The sequence below is a fragment of the Phascolarctos cinereus genome, unplaced genomic scaffold (genome assembly GCF_003287225.1).
Source record: "Phascolarctos cinereus isolate Bilbo 61053 unplaced genomic scaffold, phaCin_HiC Scaffold_726;HRSCAF=1367, whole genome shotgun sequence".
NCBI classification, from domain to species: domain Eukaryota; kingdom Metazoa; phylum Chordata; class Mammalia; order Diprotodontia; family Phascolarctidae; genus Phascolarctos; species Phascolarctos cinereus.
Genome location: NW_027556098.1, coordinates 71,735,696 through 71,746,293, shown reverse-complemented (window position 1 = coordinate 71,746,293; position 10,598 = coordinate 71,735,696). Strand labels below are relative to the sequence as shown.

General features: G+C 39.2%; 1 long non-coding RNA gene across 1 annotated transcript; it reads right to left on the bottom strand.

The window, feature by feature from the left end:
• Positions 1-8,390: 8,390 nt before the first annotated feature.
• Positions 8,391-9,131, bottom strand: LOC144454314 (uncharacterized). Its single transcript, XR_013482694.1, has 2 exons — positions 9,073-9,131; positions 8,391-8,536 (listed from the first exon to the last, which is right to left on the bottom strand). It is a non-coding gene; the product is annotated as an uncharacterized LOC144454314 (long non-coding RNA).
• Positions 9,132-10,598: the final 1,467 nt, after the last annotated feature.

The window sequence follows — 10,598 nt, the reverse complement described above, 5'->3', positions numbered from 1 at the left end:
TATTTTGACTCTTCCTGGTTTAGGTATCAACACCATATTTGTATCATAAAAAGAATTTGGTAAGACTCCTTCTTCACCTATTTTCCCAAATAGTCTATATAGTATTGGAATTAATTGTTCTTTAAATGTTTGATAGAATTCGCATGTAAATCCATCTGGCCCTGGAGATTTTTTCCTAGGGAGTTCATCAATGGCTTGTTCAATTTCTTTTTCTGAGATGGGGTTATTTAAGTATTTTACTTCCTCTTCGGTTAATCTGGGCAATTTATATTTTTGTAAATATGTATCCATTTCACTAAGATTGTCAAATTTGTTGGCATATAGTTGGGCAAAATAATTCCTAATTATTGTTTTAATTTCCTCTTCCTTGGTGGTAGCTTCGCCCTTTTCATTCTTGATACTAGTAATTTGGTTTTCTTCTTTCTTTTTTTAAATTAACCAAAGGCTTATCTATTTTATTGTTTTTTCATAAAACCAGCTCTTAGTTTTATTTATTAGTTCAATAGTTTTCTTAATTTCAATTTTATTAATTTTTCCTTTGGTTTTCAATATTTCTAATTTGGTGTTTAGTTGAGGATTTTTAATTTGTTCTTTTTCTAGTTTTTTTAGTTGTATGCCCAATTCATTAATCTCCTCTTTTTCTATTTTATTTATGTAAGCATTTAGAGATATAAAACTTCCCCTAAGAACTGCTTTGCTGCATCCCATAGGTTTTGGTATGTTGTCTCATTATTGTCATTCTCTCGAATGAAATTATTGATTGTTTCTATGATTTGTTGTTTGACCCAATCATTTCTTAGGATAGATTATTTAGTTTCCAATTATTTTTCAGTCTATCTTTCCATGGCCCTTTATTACATATAATTTTTATTGCCTCATGACCTGAAAAGATGCATTTAATATTTCTGCCTTTCTGCATTGGATTGTGAGGTTTTTATGCCCTAGTACATGGTCAATTTTTGTGTATGTGCCATGTACTGAGAAAAAAGTATATTCCTTTCTATCCCCATTCAGTTTTCTCCAGAGGTCTATCATACCTAACTTTTCTAATGTTCTATTCACCTCCTTAACTTCTTTCTTGTTTATTTTGTGGTTAGACTTATCTAGTGCCAGAGGGGAGGTTCAGGTCCCCCACTAGTATAGTTTTGCTGTCTATTTCTTCCTGTAACTCCCTGAACTTCTCCTGTAAGAATTTGGATGCTATACCATTTGGTGCATATATTTAGTAATGATATTACTTCATTGTCTATGGTGCCTTTTAGCAGGATGTAGTTTCCTTCCTTATCTCTTTTGATTAGATCTATTTTTGCTTTTGCTTTGTCTGAGATCAGGATTGCTACCCCTGCTTTTTTTACTTCAGCTGACGCATAATATATTCTGCTCCAGCCTTTTACCTTTACCCTGTATGTGTCACTCTTTTTCAAATGTGTTTCCTGTAAACAACATATTGTAGGATTATGGTTTTTAATCCATTCTGCAATCCATTTCTGTTTTATGGGAGAGTTCATCCCATTCACATTCACAGTTATGATTACTTCGGTGTCTTTTTCTCCATCCTTTTTCCCCCTATTTATGCTTTTCTTTCTCCTTTTTCCTTTCTCCCCTTCACTAGTGTTTTGCTTTTGACCACCGCCTCCTTCAGTCCCTTCCCCCTTTTATTATCCCTTTCCCTTTTCTTCCCCTTTAGTCTTACTGCTGCTTCCCTCCCTTCTTTCCCCCCTCCCTTTTCTTTCCCCTTTTCCTCCTACTGCCTATAGGGCAAGTTAGATTTCTATACCTAACTGATTATATTATGCCCTTCTTGAGCCTAATCTGATGAGAGTAAGGTTCAAACAATGCTCCCCCCTTCTTTCCCTCTGCTGTAATAGGATTTTGTGTCTTTTCCTGTAATGTAATTTACCCTTGTCTGCCTCCTCCTTTCTCAGTACCTTTTCTAAGATTAGATTGATCCACTTATTTGGATCCATTTAACCCACTTGATTAGATTTTTTTTTATCATTACATCAAAGTCAACTAATATCCACCCTCTTTATGTATACTCCTTTAACAAGGTGTAATAACAATACAGTTCTCAAGGGTTGCAAGTCTCATATTCCCTTGTAGGGGTTTAAACAGCCCCCCCCTTATTAACAACATATTGTATCCTTCTGTCCCATTTACCTTTTTAAGTCCTTCTTGAGTCCTGTACTTGAAGATCAAATTTTTTGTTGAGCTCTGGTCTTTTTATCAGGAAAGTTTGGAAGTCTCCTATTTCGTTGAATATCCACCTCCTCCCTTGAAAAATGATGCTCATTTTTGCTGGGTAATTGATCCTTGGCTGCATTCCAAGCTCCTTTGCCTTATGGAATATCATGTTCCATGCCCTGCGTCTTTTAATGTAGAAGCTGCAAGGTCCTGTGTAATCCTGACTGTGGTTCCATGATATTTAAATTCTTCTTTCTGGCTGCTTGCAGCACCTTCTCTTTCATCTGGTAATTTTGGAATTTTGCTATTATATTTCTTGGCGTTGTCAATTTGGGATCTCTTTCAGGTGGTGATCGGTGGATTCTTTCTATGGTTATTTTCCCTTCTGGTTCTAGGACTTCTGGGCAGTTTTCCTTTATGATTTCCTGAAAGATACTGTCCAGGCTCTTTTTTCATCATGATTTTCAGGTAGTCCAATAATTTTTAAATTGTCTCTCCTGAGTCATTTTCCAGGTCGGTTGTTTTACTGATGAGGTATTTTACATTTTCATCGATTTTTTCATTTTTTGTTTCTGTTTGACTGATTCTTGCTCTCTCATAGAGACATTAGTTTCCATTTGTCCAATTCTAGTTTTTAACAGATTGTTTTCTTCTGTTAGTTTTTGTACTTCCTTCTTCAACTGGCCAATTGTGTTTTTTAGGGACTTGTTTCCTTCAGCATACTCTTCTGTTAGATTTTGTACTTCCTTCTTCAACTGGCCAATTGTGTTTTTTAGGGACTTGTTTTCTTCAGTGTACTCTTCTGTTAGTTTTTGTCCTTCCTTCTTCAATTGGCCAATTGTTTTTTTTAGGGACTTGTTTTCTTCAGTGTATTTTTTTTCCAACTGGCCAATTGTATTTTTGAAGGACTCTTTTACCTCTCTCATTTGACTATTAAGATCCTTCTTGAGCTCTTCTAAGAAGGCTTTTTGGGCTTCAGACCAGTTCATATTCCCTTTTGTTGTTGCAGATGTGGGTTTGTTGACAATGTTGTCCTCTTCAGAATTTCTGTCTTGATCTTCACTCTTCTCATAATATGAATCTATGGTACGTTTCTTTTTACTCATGGTGTTTCTTTATTCCCTGGCCTTTAAAGAGATTGAGCTCTCCTGCTGGGACAGAGGGTACTGACCCAAGCTTCTTGTGTTGGGAGCCTAGGTCTTGGTCACTGGCTTTGTTCTGGGGCCTCTTATGCTGGGAATTGGAGGCTGTAGGTTTCTGGCAGCTTACCTTGTGTTGGGCTGGAATCAGCAAGGCTGGAACTTTCAGGCAATTCTAGGTTGCCTGCTTTTCCTTTCCTTTAGCTTTCTTCTACTCCTTTTAGATGGCTGCTGCAGGAGGTTTATCTGCCTGGGGCCCCCTGCAGTGTTGTCTCCCTCTTTTCTGCTAATGCATAGGGAGATTTCCTTTGTGGTAGAGTGCAGAGGCTCCTGGTGGTTTTCTGAGCTGGTTTCCACTGGTTCCCCCCCCCCCCCCCCCCCCCCCCCCCCCCCCCCCCCGCCCTCACTGAGGCACTTGGAGGTCCAGGTGTTGGTGTTTGCCTCCTCTACCACCTGGGCTTCAGGATCTCTTCACAATTGGGGGCTTCAGGGCTCCTACAGCTCACCTGGTGTTGGGTTGGAATCAGCAAGGTCAGGGCTTTAGGAAGCCTTTAGGTTGTTTTCTTCACACCTCCTTTCAGATGAATGCCGCAGGGTACTTATCTGCCTGGGGCCCCTTGTTTTTGCTGAGGCACTGGGAGACCTGTTTGCTGGGCTACTGCACTGCTGCTCCTTGTCTTTCTTCTAGTTCAGGTGTTCCAGGGTTGTTTTTTTTTCTGTGTTGATATTTTCTGGGTTTTCAGAGGTTGATAGGGGAGAGTGAGAGCGACTACGTTTTCACTCTGTCATGTTGGCTCCTGGAAGCAGAAGTAACAAATGGTTTTCAAAAGAAGAATTTAAAACCACTGAGAAATGCCATGGGCTAAATGCTCCAAATCTCTAAGACTGTGAGAAAATTAAATCAGAACAACTGACTTTGCACCTCAGCTGGCAAAGATGATAACAAGAGTAGATGGACCTAGTCAATATTGGAGGAGCTGTAGGAAGAGATACACAACTTAATCTGCTTTTGGCCAAGAGGTACAGTGATCCAATTACTATGGAAAATAATTTGGAAATGTGCAAGAAAAGTTGTGCCCCCTTAGACCCACTGACCTCCATTCCTATTCACATTCCCTCCCTCCCTTTTCTCCCAGAGAATATTTATGATAGGAACCAAGGCTATAAATATACATTCACATTTTCTGGTCTCAAAACAAAGTGCATAACTGATGTGGTGCTTGGGTGCTTATGCTTGGGTGCTTATGTTTGGGTGCTTATGTTTGGGTGCTTGTACTTGGACCCCAATTTCTCCCTAGCCTCAGAAACACTGTCCCTGATAGTTTCTCCCCAGCCCAAGGACCCTGTGGCTAGCAATTACTCATGAGCGGCCCCAGCAAGACCTTTATCTCTCTCTCTGGTGTAGTTCCAAACAGCACCTGAAGGATTTATTAGTTTGAACTGGCTTTGCACTGGGTCATAAAGACATTCTTACCCACTGGACTATCTCCTACCACCCTACCTCATTATCTACATCCTGGGCTCCTCATTAACTGTATTCTAGACTTAAGACATATGTATACTCCCTACATCTGTTTTGTCAAACAAGACATTGATTGGTGGCAGACTGGACAACTCTCAGTTACCCTGAACTCTGGTTGACTTAGTGATGTAGCAGGCCTAAAACCACACCTCCATGTGGCCCCCCTTGTGGGCTTTTCCTGATGAAATCTGGGACGCCTGTGCAGTAGGTACAAGAAGTACATGTTTCTTTAAGAACTGACCACTCCTTAACCACTCCCTAATCTCACCCTGAATCATCTAGTTAGCATATTTGGCACATGTTTTGTTGTATTTTATCCTATATAAGCTTTAACTGTACCTCTCTAAGGTTGCAGGAATCCTTAGGAATTCTTGCCCGCTGAAAAGCATAACAATAAACTTTGCCACCGTGGCTTAAAGAATACTTGAGTCTGTGAATTCATTCCAGATGACCCATCCTGTAATTCAGTTTTTGAGGGGTCACAACCTCTCAACCTCTCATACCTCAACATACACATTGATTTGGGAACATCTGAACAAATGATAATACATGATTATAATAGAATTTAAGGTGGTGAATTATGCTTAGTAGAGAATAAGCTGGAGACAATAGATACAGAAGGTAGCGTAGGCTGGCTATCAGATACAGCTGCCATGTTGGTCAAATTTGCTTAATTCATTCTATATTACAAATGACAACACAACAGTGAGGAGGTGGGAGTTGTGTATATCAGAAAAAGACTAGGATGTGAAACCCAAAGGCAACATCACACTATGGAAAGACAAAAAACAAATTTAAAAACCTTCCCTAGTGTTTAAAATTGTTCAGACCAGGAAAAGAGACTTGTTTTCAACAACAACAAAAATATTTTAACATCTTATTATTAAAAAAGTAAGAATTTTGAGCTTTTGTATCTTTTGAGGTGGTTCATATAATACCTGATGTATAAGACTGAATTGATTAAATCTAGATTTTTCTAGATTGGAGGAAAAGTCCCCCTTCCCTTGTCTGTCCCTTGATTTTGGCCACAATCAAAAGAAAGAACGATTTTTTAAAAAATATTTTTTTCTTCCTTTAAACTTTAAACATAAAAAACAAAAGGAATGCCTTCAGGCAAAGTTTTACTACAAACACAGAGACAAAAAGACACAAATTACAAACACAAAACACACAGCACCTTGGTGACCAAAAATTAAAGTTCAGATAAAATTGCATGCTCCCTTACCTTGTTTACTTTTTACCTGTACCACTTACCTCCTTTACTTTGCTTCTTACTCTGCTCAAGGCAATGTCTTGTTCACTCAGAATAAAACTTAATTTACTTCCTCTACTTTGAGGAGATCCATACAACACAGAGCTTACTCTGACAGAGATCTAGTATCTGATATGTAACACCCCCCTTCCTTCCCCCCCCTCCCACCGTCAACCATTACTGAGTTCCTTCTAAGAAAGACAAAATCAGGCTGCATATGCATGTTTATTTCTCTCAAAGCTTGCAGTACATGCATATAAAGAGATGTGTGGAAGCTCAATGTGTAAATGAGCCCAAGGACAGATAACCAGGGGATTTTATGTCTTAAGAGCAATTCCCTCTCACTCCTCCCTCCCTTCCTTGCTCAAGATACCCATGTCAGCCAAAATGATAGTTTCCATATGTTTTAACCATGATATGAGAAAGGAATTTCTTAACTGGATATAGTGTAAATAAATACAATAAGATAAAAGAAGTGTCCATAAAATATCCAGGTAAGAAGTCCTGTTATTCAAGATAGTGTCCAGTTCAAAGCATCCTTCCCTGGACGTCATAAACAGAAGAATGCTCCTGGCCAGCCTCATGTGGCCTTATAGTTGCTGACACAGGAAGGAGCATTTTAAGTTCACTCAGAGCAAAGCAAAACATGTCTGTTGTGCCAGAGCACTGAAGGCATTTGAGTAGGTTGAGCTCAGAGTGGGCCAAAATGTCTCTCCTGATTGGCCAGTCCAAGTTTTAGGCCTTTCTCAGGTAAAGGGGGTTCAAAATGGTTGGGGAAGAGGTTCACACCCCAAAGATTTGAAAGCAAGGATTATAACTTTAGAGATCCTCTCACAGCTCAATAGCCAAGATTTCCTTTTGGAAACCCTATATTGTTGGCGTTTTGTGTGGTTCACTGCAAGCAAATCAAAATTTGTGGACTGAATTCCAGAATACCCCGAATTTCCCAGGCAGCCATTAGACTGTAGACAGTTTTTCTTTTTATCTCTATTTGGTCCACTTCAGGGTATCTCTTTCAGAAAGGACACATTGTATTGATGTGTATCCCCTCCCCTTGTGGACAATTTCCCACTTGGGCCCAAAAAGATATAGAGGAGTTTTCTGATAAGAAACTGGGGTGCACAGCTCTAATCTCTTCCGTGTTCACCAAACTGAGACAAATCAATAGCCTGAGATATGGAGTTTCTTGGTAATTAATCATCAGTTTGTTAATTAGGCTAGCTGATAATTAACTGATGGTCATTGGTTTAACTTGGTAACCAAAGACTCCTAATGGAGATACTGAATGCCTTAAGTATTTTTACAAAGGGGAATGCCTCTGGCAGAAGCAATCAATCCTGATTGGTGAACAATTAATGAGGGGGTGGACATATTCATGAAGAAGTGGGCTAAAGTCTTCCCTTCTGCTGCTGAGGTTGTGGCTTGACCAGGAGGGTCAGCCGTCTCCAGCAAACCCAGACAAAAGAATCTATATCTACCCAGACCACTGTGGTTGGTTTTATCCTTCATGATCTGGGTTCCCCTAGACTCCAGTGGAGGGGGTGCCATGGCTTGGGCTTAATGCTTTAGGCTAGAATTTACCTAGGTTAGATTATGGTTATACTATAAACAAAAGTAAGGTCTCCTAGTTGGGTCCTGCCCAAGATCAAGAAGCTGGTACCTTGAGGATTAGGCTAATCTTATCTATCAGCCTTGTCCTTCAGAGACTGGCTGAATGTCCTACAGGGACTAGTCCCTGAATGAGGAAATAAAAAGGAAAAACCTCCATCTTCATTTAATAATTTGTTTTTAAAATAATAGAAAAATAATCACTTCCCTCAGCTACCTTCTAAACTTCGATACCACTGTTCTCTCTTGTTAACACCTGGCGATTTTACCTTTGCAACATTTCTGGAATATGCCCCCTTCTCTCCTCTAATACTACCTTCATCTCCTATTGCGATATGGTTGAACAAGACATTCCCTCTGCTTGGGGCATTTTTAGTGTCTGTACCCTTTCCTGCAATGCTCTTCCTCCTGCCTCTACCTCCTGGCTTCCCTGGCTTCCTTCAAGTAGTCCTAGCTAAAAATCTCACCTTCTACAGGAAGCCTTTTTCCCAATTCCTCTTAATTCTAGTATTTCCCTTCTGTTGATTATTTCATTTTTTTTTTCCTGTTCATTCATAGTTTTCTATGTATTGTGTTCAGGTTAATATTGTGAGCTTCTTAAGGGCAGGTGCCATCTTTTGTCTTTCTTCGCACGGTATTTAATAAATGGTTATGGACTGATTAGAATAAGAAACTAAACATGCTGAAATTTCCATGTTAAATTCACGATGATGAATATTTACTTTTCTTCTATTTTATTTATTTTATTTTTTCCTTTACTTTGTAAAACACACTATACTTAAACAACCTGTTGATGTTTTATCTGCTGCAACATCTTCTCTGGATTCATTCCTGGTTGAGAAAAGACAATAAGGAGGAAAAAGAACAAAAGATTTCCTACTATAATGTAGAATGATACTTAAAAATAAACATTACACAGAAATTCAAAAATTTAAGATTTGCAATGAAGCACAACAAACTTATCCTAGGATGTAGTCGTGGTGAGAATACCACATGTTTCTCAGTGCATGTTTTGGAGGAGGGCGGGGCAGAAACAGGCTAGCTATTCCAATATTAAGTGTGTCTGTATGAGCATCTGGGGGTGTCTTGATATGTGTATGTATATGTGTTTCAATACATAGAACTTATAGCATTCTGTTACTATTATTTTTCTCTAAAGGTTGAGATCAATTTCCAGAACCCAAAGCACCTTTGGGGACATCATCCTCTTACAGACCTGAGGAAAATGCATGTCTGAATTCTATAACTAGGAATGGCTCATTTTCCAGTCAAACAAATCCACATGATAGCTCAGTGGCTGCGAAGCCAATGAATACCAACAAATGCTAAAAACTATATTAACATGCCATAAATAAATATGAAAATACCTTTTTGCAACTGATATTTTAGACTTCTCTTTTTGTTCTTTTTTCTGTTTTGTAGATGTTTCCGTGGAAACATCTGAAATTTGAAGGGAGTTAACAGGATTTAATTTAGTGCATTCACTTAGTGAGTCTATGTAAAATACAATCAAACTATGACTAGACTTAAGAAAAACAAACTAAGATTGGGAAGCCCAGAGATTAAAAATGTTTCTGTGTTGTCGGCCAAAGGATGGGAATGGGATGGTGGGAGTTGGGGTGGAGAAAGGGAGGGAAGAGTGGGGAGAGAGACAGGCAGACAGACAGATAGACAAACAGAGGGAAGGAGAGAGGCAGAGGGAAGAAGGGTGAAAGAGGGAGAGTGGGAGGAAGGAAGAAAAAGACAGGGAAGGAGGGAGGCAGCAGAAAGAGAGGAGAGAGAGAGACAGACATGAGAAAGAATATGAATACCTAAGAATCATTCTAAGAGGGCTTGGCTCTAAGACAAAGACTTAATGGTTAAGGCTGTACAAGTGACAAAACAGCCAAAACCAAGTAGGGGAAAATAGTTTTACTCAGTAAGAATTTTGTTATCAATATATAAAGGACTTACTGGAAAAATGAAAACATTCTTCTCCTCCTTTGAGCCTTTTGTTCTTGCATACAATTATCTCTATTTGTTTCTTTTATCCACTCTAGGAGTAAGAATAATTTCATGAGTGAAATACTAAAAACGTCCTAATGGTATTTGCAAGAGACACCAACCACTTATAGCTGGCTTCTACCATGGACAAACACTGAGGTGGAGAAGCCATGTCCCTCTAGTGGGAGCCGGGAGGGCTGAAGTCTCAGGTGCGTGACCAGCTAGCTGAGTATCCTTCTAATGGTACTTCTTTTCTTCCCCTACATGATAAGGGGGAGGGGAGCTGAACTATCTGTCCTACAACAATCCTATTAATACTGCCCATCTCTGGTCAGTCCTTAAGGCAACATTTGCCCTCTCCAGGGGCAGTTTTAACACCAATAAAGTGGGATTTGAAGAACTGAAAAACTATTCAGTCAGCACAAATTCAAACAGCCTAATCTCAGCCTGATAGTGTCATTATAATGATGCAGAGCAAAAGTAACATCAAAATGCTAGCCAGGGAGGTGCTTCATTTGTGCACAGACTGTTCCTTAACCACCAATGTTTGCTCTTTCAGGCTCTAAGCCTTGTAAGCCCAGGCTCAGTTGCCCAGCTAATTAATTTCTTAGATAAAACTAAACGGTCCTCCAAGAATGTTCTAGAATTGACAATACCAAGCAAGAGGGCAGGTTATGTTAATGGCACTCAGGATAGAATCAGTTTCAGAAAACACCTTCTCTACAGGTTATCAAATGATGGGGATAGAAGGTGTGTCCCATTTGCATACCAATAAATATGTATCCCAAATGACATTCTTCTAAAACCATCCTAATAAAAGTTATTTATTCTTTCCAAGATCCTGGCTTCAAATGCAACCAGATGGCTTAATGGATAGAACACTGATGTTGGAGTCAGGAATATGTAAGTT